This window comes from Ursus americanus, chromosome 1, assembly GCF_024610735.1.
Source record: "Ursus americanus isolate L20-20 chromosome 1, mUrsAme1.1.p, whole genome shotgun sequence".
Classification (NCBI taxonomy): Eukaryota; Metazoa; Chordata; class Mammalia; order Carnivora; family Ursidae; genus Ursus; species Ursus americanus.
Window position 1 is genome coordinate 26,211,361 of NC_142127.1, and position 20,055 is coordinate 26,231,415.

Consider the following 20,055-nt stretch of genomic DNA (forward strand, 5'->3'; position numbering starts at 1 on the left):
ATATCATTATACAATGATTCTCTAAATGTGATTGTCTATGAACCTGTATTATTATGTAATATGATATTTCATATAGTACTTAGAGAATGGGTGACCAGTAACATTAGTCCACTATCACTAAATACTACAAGATTTGCAAACAGAAAGGTCTGGTAACAGACCCAGGAAATATGATTTCCTGGCCATCTAGTTAGGTGAACTTGCATAGTCCTATTACGTCTCAGATCTGCTTTCCCTAACATTTTAAAGAAAGAAATAGAAACAAATGATCTCTTATTTTTTTCCCAGCTCTATGTTCTACGCATTTGTTGAATGATGATTAAGAACGTAACAACATCATAAATACTATAATTGGAAAGATATATTTTCATTTTTCTTGACTGTTTCAAAGTTTGATAAGTTTAATATAGGCTGAGTACTAACATTTTCTGTGGAACTCTAGGACTGCTCTAAGCTTATGACTAAAATTTTTGGTTTTTGATGGATAGACAAAAAATAATTAAGAATTTATAAATGTTTTGGCTTTCTTCACATGTCACAAACCCAGCAATAAAAATGAATACTTGGTTCCTTTAGAGATGGGTACCCAGGGTTTTGTTAGTTTCAGGATGATAACAAGGTGTAGAATCATAGGATGCAGATATGCGGATTTATGTTTGGTACGCTGCCAGAAACTACAGGGTCCAAAGAACATGTCGATTTATGTATATTCTCAAGATTTTGTTATCCAGTCTTAGGCTTTTTGGCCATTTGCTGTGATTCATATTCTATTTCTAATTCTTAACCTCAGACCAGTACTTAGAATGAAAATGTGATTGACTCCGGGTTAGCTGTGGAATTGAGTAGGGTGTAAATACAGATGGCAAGAAAGGTAAGTCATCAAGAAAAGTTAATCTGACCAAAACTAAGAAGAACATTAACTTTAATGTCATGTATTATTTGAAATACTTGAAAAAATACTCATTGTGAAAATGTGTTCAGAATTTGTGATTTTAAATTATTGAACTATTAACTTTTATATTTCAGATCCATAGCTTCTTTATTGCTTTACAGTTGCTGTATCTTCAGACTGGGTCACTTTTGTCAATATTTCACACCTGGAATGGCAAGTTTAATATTACTGATGGTGTCAATAAGTTAAGATTTGATTATTCTGATATCTTCTATTGAGCAGAGTTTACAATGTTATTAATAATGTTTTTCAGCACTTTAATGCTTTAGATTATCTTCTTATAAGCCCATATTGTGCCTTTCCATGTTATTATTATTGATATTTATAACTAGGAACTACTCATCATGATAATGTATCAATAATAAGGCAACACATAGTATTAATACCACGCTCAGCATTTGTAATTTCCAGAAGTTCAAACACCTAAGGGATCTACGGTGGGGCCAAAAGGAGGAATAAAGGAGCCATTCTAGACTCTAGATAGAAAACGTTCAAAAATTGATTTGATATCAGATTTAAGGAGAAAATATGCCAATTAAAAATGCAGCTTTCAGGATTCAGTTCAGCATGTTACTTAATAGCATTTGTCATTTTCCAATTTTTCATACGCAGCAAATTAATTTCAAATCATTTTGCTCTTCCAAATGCCTTTGTGTATTGTGTTTCTTTTTTCATATTCTTTTGGATAACATTTGAAAGAAAATAAGACTACAACAGTCATTGATTACAGTCAGGATGGAAGACAGTTGTAAGACTGAGGAACAGGTGGGGCATGTATGATGGGAATATTCACTTTTTGTGCCACCATTTTGTAGCTGCTCAAAAAAAAATTTTTTTTTTCAGCAAATGGTGGATATTGTGTCTTTACAAAAAATGGTTCTGTACTGGATCCATCTGCGAAGTATAAACATGTCATCAGCACTCATTTTCCATCTCCAAAAAACATTCCCCATGTCCATATTTGATTTTCAAGTGCATCTGTGCACTGGTGGAAACCCTCCCAACATGCTGCCACACAATTGCAAAACCCACACATTTCTGTCTTTGAATCAAGCTTTCACAAGAGCCTGGCCTCCTCTGGGTTTGAGCTTGTTTCGAAGTTGCAAAGGTCCGCCGGGTGACCCCAATAAAAGCAGCTTCAATGTCCGTGCTAAGGTGAAATTATTCCTTTTAGGGGGATGATTTTGTCCATGCAGTTTCTTCTACTTGGTTCCAAAACTTTTTTTTTTTTTTTTTTTTCATCTTAGAATTTCTCTTTCCATGCCCACACTATGCTCCGGTAATTATTAGCATTATGCTATTGAGTTTCTCAATGACTAAACTCACATTTAAGACAGAAAGTTCGTTAGGTTATTCTGAAAGTTTAAGTAGAAAAAGCAGGGAGTTCATCTCAGAAAGCCGAAAGGCAAGCATCCTGAATCCTATGAGTCCCTAACGTTATTGATAATCACATAACCTGAAAGAGTTTAAAACATCACTGACAAAATTTAATCTCTTCATAAACACACATTCAGAAGTGAACTCCTTGGTAAAGAAGGAAATTTTATTTTACCTCGTTCTTTTCCCTCCGCAGAGCTGGAGTTACCTTCGCTATAGAGCGTGGAGTAAGCCTTGCCTGTCATTTTTAATCAGGTTGTTTTAGGTAATTTTGGTTATGCCCCTCATTACTGAATTGTTTATCAATAGGTGCAGCAAGTGTCACTAGCTTTTCTCATCAAACCAGGTCTGACAAAGCAGCACAGTGCATGGGAAAGAGGCAGCTAGGTGAAACTAATGCCATAGATGTTTGATTCATTAGGAGCTTATTGTTAACGGGGATGTCTGATTGTAAAGGCTCAGTCAAGCAAAAGAGTGCAGAGTAATCAGTCGGATTTATAGTTTGCAGGGCTCAGAAAAAAATCAACATAAACCTTTGGATATAGCAGAAACAGAAAAATCCCCTTTGGGCAGCCCTAACCTGGAACCAGCCAAATAAGGTCATGCTACATGAAGGTTTCCTGTTAGGTGATGGGAGATAGAGGCGGATTAGAGCCATATGGCATGGCCTATCATACCTTCTGACTTAAGATAACAAAGCCAAGCTTTGTGCTTAGCTGTTTTTGACTGACATCATCAATTTTATTTTATGTTGGTCACCTCCGGTAACAGGAAAAAATGGCCTAGGGTTGATAACACATGCTTTTTTTTCTTTTAGTATTAAGATGCCTAGAAGCTAGTTTTGTGCTGTTAAAAATTTCAAAGAATTAGTAGCTTACTCTTCTATCACCCATCCTCCAGCAACTGTCAGCCCCCCTCCCCCTTGTTTTCAGTTTGTACCTTGCAAATGAGAGGCAGCCTTATTCAGAACCAGATGTAAGGCTCCTAGAGAATGAGCATAAGCTGGTGTACTTTAAGCCTAATGGGAAGTTTTATATGCAAGGGCCTTGAACTGATTAGTATAATTCCCTCTTTAATACAGCTGTCCCTCCAGATTAAGGTAAACCAAATGTTGCAATCAGAGATTAGTGTACCTTGCCAGTTATTAACATCCCCGGTGCTCAGCAAGCTCGTCAGACGCTAATGCTGTGTATTTATTTGCCATTTCCCCACTGTAACTTGAACTTCTGCACCTGTCAAAGCATTCCAGTGAAGAGAGGGGCATTATTGGAAAGCAAAAGTTTTATACCTGTACACCTGTTTTGTTTTGTCACAGCTTAGATTTTCTTTTGGCCTGCCAAGACTGCCAGGTGCTTTAATCTGCTACTCCACTGGTTTTGTAAAGAAAGACTTTGTGTGCTAAATTGCATTTGTTACTTTCATATGCTTGCTTTTATGCAACTGGAGAGCTGCTCACCTAAACTGATGGCGCGCACGCACGCGCCTGCACGTGCGCACGTGCGTTTTCTTTTGCAGAGAGGTAAAGGGTGAGGTTTCTTAGAACACACACCTCTGTCCTCTGTGCTCCTCAGATTCTGCAGCGTCTTAAATCACAAGGTGGGTCTCACAGCTGTAATATATTTGGCAGGATATCCTGCCTTCTTGCAGCCCAGATGTCAAGAAAGACAAAGTCCTGGCTATCTCAGAGAGATCTGGCTCTGTTTCTTTCCCTCCCCAGCCCCCATCCAGGGCATGCTTGGACTTGAGGGCTGAACATATATAACAAACACGCTGGAGAAGTTTGGGGCAGGAGCTCCTGTGTGTTTTCGGTAACTGGTCCAGTTTGGGTGTTCCCTGATCCTTTTCACCAGCATGGCAGATGGGGCAGCAAGGAAGGGAAAATAATGGCAAGTTTGATGAAGAGGCCTTACACTTGTCGAGTAAAGTGCCTTTGTGATTTTTATCAGTGTTGTTTATTACTCAGAGATTGAGAATCAAGAGGTGCTTTTTCTGAAAAAAATGCATAGCTTGCTACGTAACCACTAGGGTCATCTCAGGGTCTGGTTTTTGGTTTTTTTTTCCCCATGTGGGATTGAAGTACGTAGCTCTGCTCTTACAGAGCAATCACCTGATGCCAGCAGCACCGGGGCAGGACCAGCTCCCCCTCAATTCGGCCACAGGCGGGAAGGAGCCAGTTTTCCACCCAGCCCGTGACACTGGAAGCAGCCACCAGTGCAGGTTGGTGTCCACGCTGGGGCACGTTTCTTTCCCTTGCCCCCCCTTCTTCGAGATTCCATCTTGGTGTTTGTACGTTGATCGCCTGGTGCAGAGTTTCTACATATTATAGCTTAATTGCAGATTTTTAAAAAAGACAAAAATATGTTCATATCTTAGGAATTATGTCTTGCAGCCTACTAAATATGCTAATGCAACACTAAGCAGGGATAAAGTTCTTGCCATACCCCCCAACAGTTGCGTGGAACCCGCTGCCAAGTGATTGTTAATTGTGAAGCACAAGCAGGCTTTGCAATCCATCTTAATTGTCATACTTACTTCAGGTTCCGTGATAAGGCTCGATGTTCTGTTTAAAGTGACAATGTTGACAAGGGGAAAGGGTGTGGGCCCGAGCCTGTGGTTCTGAAGGGGTTGCGTGCTCTGACCTGCCGAAGGTTGATATGGACGGTCTGCGAGGGGATTTTAGTTGTCATGGGGTCCCCAGGCGGTTGAATGGAGAGACTGTCTGTCCTGCTTTTTCCTGTTAGGATCCTGACACGTGGAGCATTGATGAACTCAGCACAACGTTGAATGGGAGCTTTTTGGCAGCTGAGACACTGGGGCTAAGCTGCAGGTCAGAGATAACACCCGTGCGGATCTCCTCCTGCACACACTTGCTAGCCGCTTTCTTCCCTCCTGAGTGCAGGAAATGGCTCATGTGAAATGCGTCCACTTTTCAGTTTTCCTTTCTTCTAAAATGGAGCTTGACAGATTGGACTTTTCAGCTCCCCCTTTTTTCACCACCTCTGCTTTCTACCTCAGAAATACTCTTCAGGAAGCAGGAGTTAATCTTGGTGAGGAAACGATAAGGTGATGCTTGATTTTTCGGGGGAAAGCGGAAGGATATGGCTGCCTCGTTGCTGCACAGAAACTTGTCACGCCCCACCTTTGGGGCTTTTGCCTTCACCTCTCCTCGGTACAGACCAGAAGGGGCGCAGCGTGGACAGCCTCCTAGCTAGACAGCTGGAGGGGGCGCTTCCTAGCATCACGGAACATTAGATACCAAGGAGGACACATCTGGGAGGTGATGCTGCGTCTGGAAGAGGGGCCTGGCCAGCACCTGTGTGGCCCTGCACCCGAAGGGCACGAAGGGCACGGTGCTGCTGCCACCAGCACAGTTCTGCATTGTGTGACATGGAGCTGAGTTGTTGCAGATTTCCAAGATGTGGAAAACAAAGAGAAACCGGCTGCAAGAGTTACTTTAGTAATCGTTTGCCGGCTGTATTCAGAGAAGCAACACAGAAAAAAATTCTGGCCAGTTTTAGTACCTGCCCTAAACTGGGGCCGACCAAGCTCCACTTAAAGAAAAGTTATTTGAAATTGATCTCTGTGTGGTATTGAGTAGTGACTGCGAAACTCATAAATTGAAACTGCCCCCAAACCAAGTCAGGTTCTGACTCGGGGTCTAAGTACATGATTTCAATGAGGTCTGAGTGCTTCCTTTTCTCTCTGTTGAATATTTGGCACACTTTGAAGCAACAGGGATTCATGTGAGAATGTGTGTGTGTGTGTGTGTGTGTGTGTGCACATGCGGGTAGAGGGGATGAGATAGGAAAAGGAAGACGGGGGGGGGGAGAGAAGGGCATGGGACTGGGGAAAGGTTTCTGGTCAAGGTTCAGTACATGTCAGAAAACAAAAGGGTTGTGGGTAGAAGTGAGAGTAGCAGTTCAGCCCTAGGGCTAACACCTTGGGACAAGCAGGGCGATGCTGCCCTTTGATCTGTCACCTCTTACCAATTCTGTGCACCCATTCTGTCTCAGGAGGGCTGAGCGTAAAGCTGAGAGAAATGGAGAGAGCGAGAATGAGTGAGTGATCTGTATGAGGGCCAAATAGGATGAGTCAGTAACCCTGAGGAGAATGATTCAGGTTTGGAACTCCATCAGAATCTGCCCTGATGCAAAGTAGTGGAGCCAGGCCTTCCATAACAGAACACTTGTCCAGTCTTCCCTCTCCATTTGTTCTCTGTAGCCTTCATCTGTCTTGAAGTGACTGGGGTTGGTTACTCCTGGACTTACTCTAGATCTACAGAGAGGTAGGGGGGCTTCCTAGGAATTTTGAGTGTCCCCAAATTTAACTTTAGAGAGAGTAGTCAGGACTGAAGAGCCTACCAAAGGACCCCAAAGAAATAGAGGGTGCGAAGCGTTCAGTGTAGTCGCTGACACACAGTAGGTGCTGGGGTAAATCCTCACTCTTCCTCTGTGAAGAGTGAAGCCGGTCGAATTTGTTGTTAAACACTCCTTGGCTGTGTTTTCAGTTGTAGTACTGCCTGAGGAAATTGGAGAGCTTAGAAGGGGCTCCTGTCCTAAATGAAAGGTTTAGATTTGGTTGTGTTTTCTATCTGCTTGGTCCAGATCCAGTGTGAAAGTTTGAATTGACCTGAAACATTCTAATCCTAGACATGTGTGGTCAATTGTCCTGAGGTCAAAGGGAGACGACTACCTATCCAATGTGATTTCAAGAGCCTGGGAAACCCCATATGTCCTCCAAGTATCTCCCCAATTAACCATGGCACCTGTTAACATCCTGCTATTTCGGCTGGTAGGGCAACTCCTCTGAGGAAACACATGTTTTCTTGATAAACCTCTTTACGTTGCAATTATGATCCTTGAGAGAGGCCACTTTTTATTATGTGGATAATGTTGATTTCTTATTTACTATCCCTGTGACAACTGGAAAGAGAGAAACTGGATACAAATAGCAGTTTTGTTAAGAATAATACAATTCCTCTGCCACAGGATGCGTCAAGGAGGTTACACTAGGTTGGGGTTTGTATTCCTCCAGATAATTTTGGATCGAGTTATGTAGACAGGAGGAGTGCTTCTAGTCAGCTTTGTGGAAGAAAAAGAGCTTAATTTGGGGTCCTTTCTTTCTTTTTGACCTTTCATTTCTTATCACCCTAAGAGAAAAATTGCTTAATCCCATACTGTCTTGGGCTATCCAGAATCCTTTGCCTGAAAGATGGTAGGTTAGCAATTCTCAAACATTTTTCTGTTCCTGAGTGTATGTTCACACGTTGGACACTTCCATGGGTATACCTTGATTGTGATACGAGAGGCATTGTATTTCAGCCTTTATTTGAAATCGGTCTCCTTGTCCTGACAGTCTTCTGTGTCCTCTTGGGAAGGCCCACTCCTTTTCCTCTGTTCCTGTTCTGCCATCTTCGCATCTCATCAGTATATGAGAGTTGCTGCCTTAAATGAGGTCCTAGTTATGGGAGCTTTTTCTTTTTCACACAGCGTGTGTGCCTTCATCCTTGCTCTAGGAGCCGCACTCCCTGTAAGTACGGATAATAGACGTGCACGTGTATACGTTATGCATGTAGGTTTAGGCACACACACATGTGTGTATAATTATTATTTTAGCAAGAAATAAGCCTGTCCAGTGTATTTTGCAATAGATTTAGGTTAGTGGTTGTTTTAAACAAATAAGACTATTAAGTCATCAGTATGTGTTCTCTTCTATGCCTATATATAATTCTTTAAGTTTTCTTGATCTATCACATGATTTTTACCTTGGGCTTTTTTTCCTTGGTTTTAAAATATATGTATTATTATTATTATTTTTTTTTTTTCTGACTGCACTAGTCCTACATACTTTAGAATGTTTGGAAATTATGGGTGAGAATAAACTCACCCAAAATTTCACAATCTAGAGTTATCTTTTATTACAATTTGGTTGTATCTTTCTACCTCTTGGCTTTATTGGTTTAGGTATGGAGAGTGCCTGGGTCACACTATAATTTTTAAATTGTTTTCTCTTTCCTTTTCAGACTTTCAACTCTCTAAGCTCTCCTCGTTCCTTTTATGTTGATGGGTCCCAAGTGGGACCGATATAGTACTTTAGTATCTAAAGCTAGATCTGACTTGTATTCTGGGAAGGTTAGCTCACAGCCTCTACATACTATATTTTGAACTTCTTAATATGCATTTTCCTGCTCTGAATCAGTGATTTATTTTTTGATCTTTGTTAATACTTCTTTTCAAGCTTGAAACAAAAGAAATTAATCTAAAAATAACCAAAGACTGTTATCCAAGACTTTAAAGTAGTGTGAGCCAATAGGTTGACACCTTTGATCCTTAGGTAAAAAGTTACAGTTCTTTTGTTGGCTTTCTGCAAAAGGAGGAAGTGGGGGCAAATTACACAGTTGATGCTATTTTATGCATGAAGGAACCTACTTTTGACAGCTAGTAAACAAGTTTCAACATTTTTCTGGGTAAAGAAGCTCACTTATTTAACATTTATTTATTGAAGTAACCTCTATTATGTGGCAGGCACTGTTCTAGGCATGGGGATTCAGCAGTAAATAAAACAGACAAAAATCCACCTTTGTGGGAGCTTACTACTTAGAAATAAAGGACTTGAACTTTTTTACTTTCTATTTAAATTTCCACTTAAAGTAATTGTACTTCATTTTCTAAATTCTGAGTTAGTTTTGAAGCAGGTGGGGAAAGAGCTCTATTATTACAATGTTTCTGTATCGAATAATGTCTTTCCTTCCAGAAATCTCTTTTACTCATTACTCTCCACACGGTTTTTCAGTAGACAAAAGGCAAGCAAATGCAGTGTCAAAGATCAATTTTGATGAATTAAAATAAATGGCCTTCATTTTAATATGTTGTTTTATTGAGAAGGGAGATTTTAAAAAACAATCAAACAGGAGGGGTAAGAGTGGATACATTCTTACAACTATTTGGAGGAGTAAATATGGGATGCAAAATTAGGAGAGGTCCTTCACTTTCAGATAGAGCTGAATAGTTATGTGTTTGAGATTATAGTTTTGCCAGGTAGTTAACTTGAACAGTAATGGAAAAATAACTAGTAGTAGCTAAGCAGAGAAATAACGCATGAGGCAGAAAGACACAGGCCAACATTTTATTTCATTGGAATGTGTAATCCATGGAAGCTCTATTAGAGGAGTCATGAAGGTATAAAGAAGTATGAAGAGGGGCGCCTGGATGGCTCAGTCGTTAAGTGTCTGCCTCGGCTCAGGGCATGATCCCAGGATCCTGGGATCGAGCCCTGCATCGGGCTCCCTGCTCTGCTGGGAGCCTGCTTCTTCCTCTCCCACTCCCCCTGCTTGTCTTCCCTCTCTCGCTGGCTGTCTCTCTTTGTCAAATAAATAAATAAAAATCTTAAAAAAAAAAAAAAGTATGCAGAAACTCAGAAACAGAGCAGACAGTAGTTATCTCGGTGTTTTTCTTACCCACTTGTTTCAGCTTGAGTGTGTTTCAGGTAGTTTGTCAACCAGACATCGAGAGACAGGAATTATACCGATAGACAAGGACAAGGTGTTTGTTTGTTTGTTTGTTTGTTTGTTTTTAAATCAGAATTCAGGATCTGCCATAAGCAGTTAGATTGTGACATGGAAATATCAAGAGTTTAAATGGATGCTCCATGAGAAATTATCCTGGAGTCTTGAATTTGTGTGTAAGAATAGAGTCTTCGTTACTTTTGTTAGAGGTTGATGAAACAAGTATGTGTTATAACTCAACCGAGGAACAAAGAGTGTGTATTGGAGACAAGAAGTTGCACAGTTAAATAACTCAGTCTGTGGAATAGAATATAGCTGCTGACTAGTGACTGCAGACACAGACGGTCAGCTGGAAGGATTGACCAAATTATTCACAAATGCTGGAAAATTCAGAAGAAAAAAAGAGAAAGGAAGGAAGAAATGAAGGACAGAAGCGTGAACAAAGAGCAAAAAGCAGATGAACAGACGAAAACTGCAGTGGGGGTATATTGAGGCGTAATTATTCCGGGGCTTTGATCCTAGCTCATCACTAGGGAAAAATTATATTCTTCAGGTGGGGTTGTATGACTTACATCTATAATTATTCGGATGTGGGATAATCTAGGGACAAAGTACCATCACATTGTTGACTAGAAACCATAAGAAATCCTTGCTAGATTAAGGGATGCTTTGTGAAGAAAAAGGTAGACTCCGAGTTTACCTTTTAATTGTTTTTACCCCACTTTTGGCATGCTGTATTTAGTTTTTTAAAAAAGTAAGCCGCGACTAATCCTTAGTTTAGTTTCAAATCCACACTCTTTACCTCTGTTTCTCCACTAGACTTTCTTTGTCGTGTTGCAAAGCCCACCAAGGTCTACCCACTCACTGAAGGTTTTTCTTCTCCTGTGAGAGGAGATACAATTACTCTTCATAAACCTATAGAGATATATGTGTTTTTTATTATTAACTACGGCCATGAGTGATGTCTTTCTTGACATGTAAGACAGCAGACATAGTGTCTTCACATTTAGAAAATGTGTACAAAACACACAGCATCTATGCTTTGTCCAATAAACATTAACTGATGTAGATGAGAGAGCACGTGTCACTAACAAGAACCCCTGCCTGACGCTGGGTCTTCAGAGGTCTGAAGATTTTTGTGAGCTGGAATGATGCCCCGTTGTAATTCCTTCTGTTTAGGTTAAATGAAGAGATAGTTTTCTGTTTTAGAGGCAGCGTTCCTGGTGAATTTAGCATGATATATGCATTACTTGTATTGAACACAAACGTTTATTAATTCAGAAAACTCAAAAATTATTTAAAACATAGCTCTATACTATATATACATGGCATAGGTAGTGTGTGTATATGCCTAGTATATGCACATGATGAGTGATATGGAATTTTAAAATAAATGAAAAGATGTCCTCTCTGCTTTAAGAAGAATCAGTGTATTTGGGAAAAAGAAATGAAAATCCTTAAAATTGTTTATGTTCCACCTTCATTTATCAATAAATATTCATAAAATATCTATTTAATAGATATTTCTATTCTATTTAGTAGAAAAATATCTATTTAATAGGTATTTCTTTCTATTTAATAGAAAGATCAAGAAAGCACTATTATGTTCTCGGTGAGCTTTCAATCTGATGGGTTCAATGCAACCACAATACAAAATGGACTTATTTTTACAAGAAAGCCAAAGAATGCTGAAATGAAAATAACAAAAATATTGAGCACTAGAGAGTCCTTACCATGTGTCAGGGGCTGTATGATATATTGTAGGTGTGTTGTCTCAATCCTTACAACTCTGAGTTACAGGTACTCTTACTTCACCCCTTTCCCCACATACACTTTCCAGGTGAATTCCCAGAGATCTGTACATATTAATGAGTTACCCAGGGGCATGCAGCCAGGACCAGGCAGAGGTGGGCCTGTGAACTGAGAGTCTGACCCCAGAGTCGGAGACGTCAACCATTATACTCCAGTGCCTCCTAGGGGATGGGAGGGAGAGATCACTTTTGATTGGGGAGGGGTCAACAACGGGTTCTTGAAAAGAGGTCCCTTGATCTAGGTCTTAAAAGATTGGCAGGATCGTGTGGCAGCTGGAGCTATGAAGAGGGAGAGTCTGTTTGCGAACAGTTACGGGTTGGGGGAGGGCGAGCAGAGCTCAGGCTTGGGTAGAATAGGGCCCGGTGGGCTGATGGGAATATGTTGCATTGGGAGGTAGGCATGAGGGGGCTGAAAAAGAGAGGAAGGCCAAGGAATCTGGTCTCAATTCTATAGAGCTAAGTATAAAATAGAGTAAAAGATTTATAATAAAAATGGAAAGAATGGATATGAATAAGGCATTATCATTAGGAGAGTTTGAATCAGCAAATTCTTAGAGGAACTGGATATTAAACTAGGGTTTGAAACTGATATAAATGGAGTAGAAAAGCATGCCAGCAATCTAGAATATTGTGATTCAAATAGGACACCAGAACATCAGGAAAGCTGATAAAAGTCCATTTTTCATGTGTTCAAGGGCCACTGAGGGACAAAGTTGAATAAGTGAGTCTCTACCTTTCACACCTAGAAGAAAGGGAATAGACATTATTTCCCCCATTCACCTCAGTCTGTTATGGCTTACCATCTACTCAAACTGTTCAAGTAAAAAAACAAAACAAAACAAAACCGAAAAACCCACTTATTTTATTTTTTTAATCTCTTTTCTTGTTCTTACTCTAAAATATATCCTGAATCTGCCCTGCTTGGATCCTTCCTTAGACTTTGCAGAGTGGGGACGCTCTGCTGCTTGGAAGTCTCAATCAGATCAAGTCACTTCCTCGTCTGATATCCTATCCTCCAAAGGCTGCATGTTGCATTTAGAGCGAATTCCAACCTCCAAGTCCTTCAAATTTCTGGGCTTACCTTACTTTGCATTTCAAGAAGCTTCAGGCTTCTTGCTTCCTTCCTGTTCCTTGGACTCACCAAGCTCATTCTCACTCAAGGGCATTTTACACTTTTTTGTGTTTTTCTTTTTGTTTTTGTTTTTTGACTGGCTCTTCTAGCAGAAAACCACTCAAATATCAGCCTTTTAGAGCCCTTCTCTGGACAACAGACCTGAAATGTTATAACCATGACTCTTTTCTTCCCTCATTTGTTAAGAAGGACACTATTTTCATATTTAGAAAACTTTATTCAGAGTAGTCTGTACCTCTCAACCAAATTATATTTTCTTTGTAGTTCTTATAATTTCCCGAAGTTATTTAAGACAATCTCTGTCTTTTTCTGTCTCTCTCCAGGAGAAGTTTGGCTTCAGAGGACAGGACTGGCTTCGTCTTCTCCAGGACTACAAGCTCCGTGCCTAGCTAAGTTCTTTGAATGTAGTAGGTGCTCAGTAAATATTTGTTAAATGGATGAAGAATGAATGAAAAGAATGGGAGTGAGGATGGCTTGAGTAATGGGTAGAATCTTATGTTTTATCCAGTAAATGAGGTAGATTGTGGAATAAATTATGTGGCTATATTTTCTAATTATGTTCCATTTCCACCATTAATCAAGTTGCTTTCTTCTTTGCATACCAGCTAATTGAAGGTGTTTAGGTAGATGAAAAGCCTTTTGTGTTGTGGGGTGGGAGGGGGGCAAGCCTGAGATTTAAAAGGAGAAGAAAATGGTCTTAGTTAATCCAGAGGGTGGGTGAGAGCTCAACCAGAATGCTCTTTGGAATCCAGACAATTCAGTGACAGTAACACTCTCATACAAGTGTTAGGGAGGTCAGAGGAGATGAGTCTGTGACATGTGCAATCACTCTTGATGCATTTGATTTTTCAACAGTATTTCATGGTGACATTTAGATTTGAATGGGAAATGACCTCCTTGTTCCCAGTTCCTTTTCTAGCCAGAATAGGATTGCTCCTTCAACAAATATTGGTATGTTTTGTCCAGTAGAGTTCTCTGGTATCTTAACAGATGGAGTTTACGAGTTTATTTGCTAGCAGAAATAGTGACTTCAAGGCAAGAAGGAGGTTGCAGGAACTATTTATTTTTACTTTTTTAAAAGGAATACCTTCCTGGCACATAAGCGAGTACCTAAGCAAGCAGACTCAACAGCTTTCTTGGAAGGAGTCAGCCGCTGCAGGTATGGGAGAATTCCTTTGGCCAGCCTTTGCCTCCCTGCGCATTTCTCACACTTGTGTTGGCACAGTTGGTAGAGTTTATTATTAGCGGTGTGCCCTACAAGCCATTCATTCATGAAATATGGCCCTGGGAGAGGGATCTTTGTGTGAAAGAAAAGTGTCATCAGTTTTTTCATTGGCTTAGGGGGTATCTCATGATGGCAGAACATCCTTAAATAGAAAGATCTCGATTCAGAAAAAAGAAAAAGAAAGAAAGAAAGAAAGAAAGAAAGAAAGAAAGAAAGAAAGAAAGAAAGAAAGAAAAAGAAAAGGTGAGGAGCGAGAGATGTTCTCTGCGGAACGCGCTTGGGACTGGAGACTTAAGATTTTGTTTTGTGCAATGTTAGTTGCCTTGCCAGTCTCAAGCTGGCACTGTGGGCTTGCTGTAGCTGCTGCGGCTCAGAGGAGGAGAGGAGACAGTTTGCTTCGGGTTTATTGCTCAGCCTCGCCATGCGTCTCAATAGGTTTTTGATTTTGTATTTTAAAAATAAGGTGAATGATCTCAAAAGGAAATCATTGCAGGCGATTTTATTCTTTGCTTTTCTAATGGACAATTAAAAAGCAATCCTGGTCCTATTCCAGGGATTTTCTCATTTCTTAGTACAACTGTAATTTAGGCACATATAATAGTGCCGTGGTATTATTAGATATTATCATGTTTATTTTATTCATGAAAATGTGTGACACACCTTATTTGTATTCTTTTTGAGGAAATGTCCTGGAATGGGTTTTTGTCCCAGCTCCTTTTTGTGCCTGCAAGAAGGTGTGTGTTGGAATTTCTGTTCCTAGGAATAAGAATAGTATTTCTTTTTTTGGGGGGGGGAGCATAATGATTTTGAGCTTTGAGGAGTTTCAATGGGTTATTGTTGCTTGTTTTTTTGTTTTTAAAAACAAGGCTCCAGCCCACCAAGTCCTACTGTGACACACACTTCCTATTTGCAATGGCAGATATTTATATTTCAAATTAAATAAAATTATAATTAATTTTCTTCTGAAAATTTTTTGGAATTTTGGGTTTTTTTAAGATCTATGAGGTAATTGGAGATACCCCAGGCTATCACAAAACCAGGGCTGGGAATCACTGCGTTAGTGATTAGCACTTTGTAAGCCTTCAAAAAATATTAAAACCAGGGTAGATTGTCTAATTTCTTGTGGGTGGATTCACTTTAGTACAATGTAATGTGTTAACAAATGCTCAGAGAGGAGGTTGTGGATCCAGAAAGATGGCTTTTGCAGAAGGCTTTTATCCAAATTAATTCAAAGAATAACAGGAACAGTTGTGTATTGGGGCAGAAGGAATAAGGTGACTCAATTAAATGATAGAGAAATCTCCAGGAAAAAAGTTGTCTCATGTCAACCCAATACTAACAATAAAATTCTCATTACTGAAATCGATAATCCTGTAATAAATGCATAATAACTTCAAAAAGGATTCTTTTATTAAGTATTTTTTGTATGATTGGCTATGCACCAAATATTGAAATCAAATCCTGCTTTGCTTTACTTTAAGAATGACGAAATTCTCTACTATGTCTCTAAAGAGAATCTTAAATGAGAAGCTTCAAAAGAGTAATTTGCAAATAAATTCACCTGCTGAATTTGTGCCCGAACCTCCTATATTTACCTAATTCATTTTTGGCTTTTGCTCAGCTCTAACCATGGTGACACTGTGAAAAATGAATGTCAAGTTCTCCTGGGTTGCTGGAATGTTTGCACCAGGCAGCGGTGAAGAAGTAAGGGTAGGGCAAGGCCCAGGGTTTGGGTCCCACTCCGTCGGGGGTCCTGGGGGTTGGTCTTTCGCAAAGCCTGAAGAACCAACGTGGGGTCTGGCTAATTGGTACTGTTAGCCTGTTGCCACGTCGTGGATCCAGGAAGAGAGCTGGGCACAGAGCACGTGGTAGTCCTGGACTGGGAGGGTTCAGGATCTGTGCATTTGATACCAAAACTGAACTCAGCTTTGTGGCTTTCTCAGAGAGATTAAGAACATTTTTGTAGTGTTCACAGATACACAGCTCACTGACCTACAACTGTATCTGCAGTTTGAGAAGCAATTTGAGTAACTTAGTAAACAGGTGGACCAGGAGAGGCTATGCTGCCCTGAGAACACTTCTGTTTTCCTGGCGGGGGTGTCTGTTTTGAGCTTCCTGAGGCCTTTCATTTGGTGTTCTGCAGAGAATTTTGCATTCCAAAAGATAGGCGAGGGTGCCTTCCTGTGCTGAAACCTCTAGAAGGTGCTCTGATAGAATAGAGGCTGCCCCAGCCTGCTTTCGGGAGAAAATCTCCCCTCACCTGGCAGTGGGGTTGCACCTGGCTAACATTTCAGGTGTTCTGCATGTATTTTCCCTAGAACCTTTCCTGAGCAATCAGGGTCGCTACTTCTTTTAAAAGAGGATATCCCTTACATCTCAATGAAGCTAAAAAGAGTGAGAGCGTGGGAGAGGGGCTAGCCGATATTATTTGGAAAAGGATCGCTCTCATGTTTAGCTTTTCCTTGTCTCTACCGGCTAGACCTTGAGCACTAATACAGGGGAGGAGGTGCTTCGCACCCGTAAAGATGCTGTGGTCCTGAAGGTCCCAGGCTTGGTACACTTTTCCCTTGTTCATTTTTTTCTTACTGTGGTGAAATCTTCATTCATGTAGTTTACCTCTCAACTCTCTTATTTTTGCATTTATATTGCAAATGTTAGGGTTTGTTGGAATGCAAAATATATTTCAAACTTGAGAGAGAGCAAAATTAGGTAAGTTCATGAAATGTAATGCCTCTTCCCTCTTCCAGAATTATGTAGAAGGGAGCAACGGAACTTTTGGGATTGGTCCTATTCTGCTTTGGGCTCCTGAGGCTTTCAGCGGGTGGTTCAGTTCATTGGCACCAGATGCCGAAGGGACTACGGACAAGGGTTTGATCCTCACTGGGGCGGGCGGCTGTGCATTTTTCCAACAGGTTGTGTGGAGATTCAGTACTGTCGCTGTAGAAATGCTGGTCCGAGAGGGGATTGGTGAACACATGAGCGACTGGGTGAGAATCCAGCCCCATTCCCAGAAAAGCAAAGCCCGAGCCCCACTGTCATTTCTGCATCTGGACAGAATGTGCCACTTAAAATGTGAGCTTGTTACTCAACCTCGCTGCGTCTCTGTGTCCTCATCTGGAGAACGGAGATAAGATTTGCTCCCTTTCTACCTCACCAGGATCTGAGAAGATTAGATAATGGCTGTAAAGTCCTTCTACAAAGGTATGAGCATTATCATAAACAAGGAGATTAGTCAACAAATAAAAAAAAAAATTTCTTAAAGGACCTCCCAAAGCGTATTGCCTGATCATTTTTGATTCGGTATCGGTAGTTTGCAGTCTCACCCCTTTCGAGTTTGGTTTAGCTGCAAAAAGTTAGGTGTGAATGTTTGACCTTTCTCTTTATTTATAAGGTGAAAAAATTGTTTGATAGTGAACATTTATATTAATCAAAACAAAGTGGGCTTTGAATCCGAAGCAGGTTTTATTTGAAAAAGAAGGTGACGGCGAAGGTCTCTAGGAACATATGCGCCACTGAGGAATATTTGCATGCATTTGATCTGCACGCGCGCTTGGGTGATTTTCACAGCCTACCTTGGAGTTGAAGTTGCAGCAAGGAGCTGTTGCCGTCGCTCAGCGGCCCCAACCCCTCTCTCCAGCTTTATTATGGCACACAGCGACAACTTCATTTTTAGCATTAAAAAAAATCCTCTTCACTTAATTCAGACAGTGACCTGCAGGCCTCATTCTGACTGAAGGAGCCATTCAGAATACTTGCAGACAAAAGCAGGGCTTTTTCCTAGCAACCAGATCAAAGCCAAATCTCCCAGAATAGCTCCCTCCCAGGTTTTCTTTGGCGCATAGGTTCACAAGGCTCGTGGTATCCAGTTCAAACTCCTCTTTCAAACTGAAATGGAAAGGAAAACTCCTGAGGAATTTTCGCAGACTCTGAAAACTGGCGAGCATTGAGAGAGCGCTTAATCTCGGGAGAACGCGGTGGTCGTTCGGCGCATCCCTAACTTTGTTATCGCCCGCATCTGCATGGACGTTCTGTCGGACGTCCACAGAATGAGGTCTCTGTTTCCTTTCTGCCAGTACCTAATATCAGCTATGCCCAGGAGCCGGCTGATGAAGACTTCCTGTTTGTTTTGAGTCACTGTTAGAGTGATAAATATACTTTAGCTTTCTGCTTCCAGAGGAAAGAAACCAGCTGCCCTGAACTACAGAGAAAAATGCAGAAATTCCACTGAATGGCCCTGTTATCATGGAGTTTCAAGGGCAGCATCAAAATGAAAACTATAAGCCAGGGCAAAGTAAATAATTTCCATATTAAAGCATCTTGCTGCATGCACCGACCTAAGTTGTTTGTCTTTAATCATTTAGGCGAGCGTTGCATTTTTCACTCTTCTAAGACCAACTCAGCAATGTTTAGAGATGTTTAAAAATGTAAACGTACGCTACAGAATAATGGTGAGCTATATAAATAAACAATTACAGTTGTGGTTTTTTGCTCTGACCACAAGCTTTTAATGCCATTTTTGCATGAGCATATAATGCTTCTGGATAAACAATAATGTTTACATTGTCAGTGGCGTCCACCGTTGCACTGGGTCATTTACATATGTGATTATTTGGATATAGAGTAACCCAAGAACAAAAGAATACTGTAAAATTATTTAAAACAAGAGCAACAGGAAATCCTTTATAGCTTAAATAGCACTTCTTAAATAAAGCTGTGGAGTTTTGTGTTTTGATTTCATCTTTTGTCCTTTTATTTTGAACAGGTTTTGAATTTAATGGCTAGAGTGTCGTTGGAGTGGAATTTCTTAACTCTGATATGAAGGGCGGTGAATCTAGGAGCCTTATTGATCTGAATGTCTTAACCACTGCTTTCTGGCTTTTGTCTTTGTTGTCTGTCTGTCTGTTTTTTAAGCTCAGCATAGACTTGACTTCCCGAAGCCATGAGTTGGAAAAGATGGCAACAACTTGCATGTGCTTGAAGTGGGAGTGAATTGCTTATTTCCTCCCAATATCTATGGTCTCTCCAAACAATTTCTAGTAGTGAAAGAAGAATATGCCGTCATGTACAAGAAGTCTTTTTGTCCAGGATAAAGGAAATGGGTAATAAGCAAATTCAAGATAAAGTTAGCGTCAATCCTTTACCCCGTCAAATTCGTCATGCAGATACAGAGGCAGGATGGTGTGCTTTGGCCTTAGGACAAAGTGTCTGGTCATATTTGTGAACTGAGACTTGAAAATGGACATGAACTGTTGTATATGAAGAAGGTGCTCTGACACATTGGAAGTCAGTGATTGGAACATCAACGCAGTAGCTTCCTGGGTGAGAGAATTACAGTGCTAAGAGTTTATCTCGTAAAAAGCATGTTAAAAAAATTCATGTGTCATTGGCAAATCATAAAGGCCAACATGCATTTAGAAATGTTCAGCACATTAGTTAAAACAAAGTCAAATATTCTAAATATTGTTTTTATTTTACAAATATATGTGGTGCGTGACGTATGTCTTTTTTATATTCTCATCTTACTGCCACAACAAGAGGAGAACGTTTTTAAATATGATTGAGGAGAGGATGGAAGGATTAAAGTACTTAATATTTTCTGCTCTAACGGAGACCTGTATGTGCGTAAACTTAGAACAGAACCAGAGAATGGATGGTATTAGGAGGAGAGGGAGAAGAGGTGGAGCCAGCATTTTCTGTGGGTAAGAAAGAAGGGTATAAAACAAATTTATGAGATAAAATGTATTTGCAAAGGTAAGTATGCCAGGGGATAATTTTAGTGGGTATGTCGGCCTCTGTACTTTAAAGAAGAGGTTAAAATTAGATAGAAATATAGGACGGTAGGGGTTTAGGTGAGGTTTTTGGTAAAATCTATTATTTAAAATAAATTGGAACTCTAGCTGGGTGGGACCTATCACTTACCAAATATAAAAAGGCGTGAAAAAACCACCCTTTACCTTTTTTCAGTGCTATTAAATACCAAGTATTTGGGGCTGAAGTGAAACTCTTATGGTCAGATTGATGCTGTACATGGCAAGCCACCATTCTTCTCAGCAA

The 20,055-nt window shown here is 40.3% G+C and overlaps 1 long non-coding RNA gene across 1 annotated transcript in view; it reads left to right on the forward strand.

Moving 5' to 3' along the window:
- The window catches only part of LOC148110724 (uncharacterized), a 55,502-nt gene extending 38,604 nt beyond the window's left edge, over positions 1–16,898 (forward strand). The window contains exon 4 of the long non-coding RNA XR_015723616.1: positions 13,100–16,898. This is a non-coding gene — a long non-coding RNA (uncharacterized LOC148110724). The remainder of the gene's footprint in view (positions 1–13,099) is intronic.
- Positions 16,899–20,055: the final 3,157 nt, after the last annotated feature.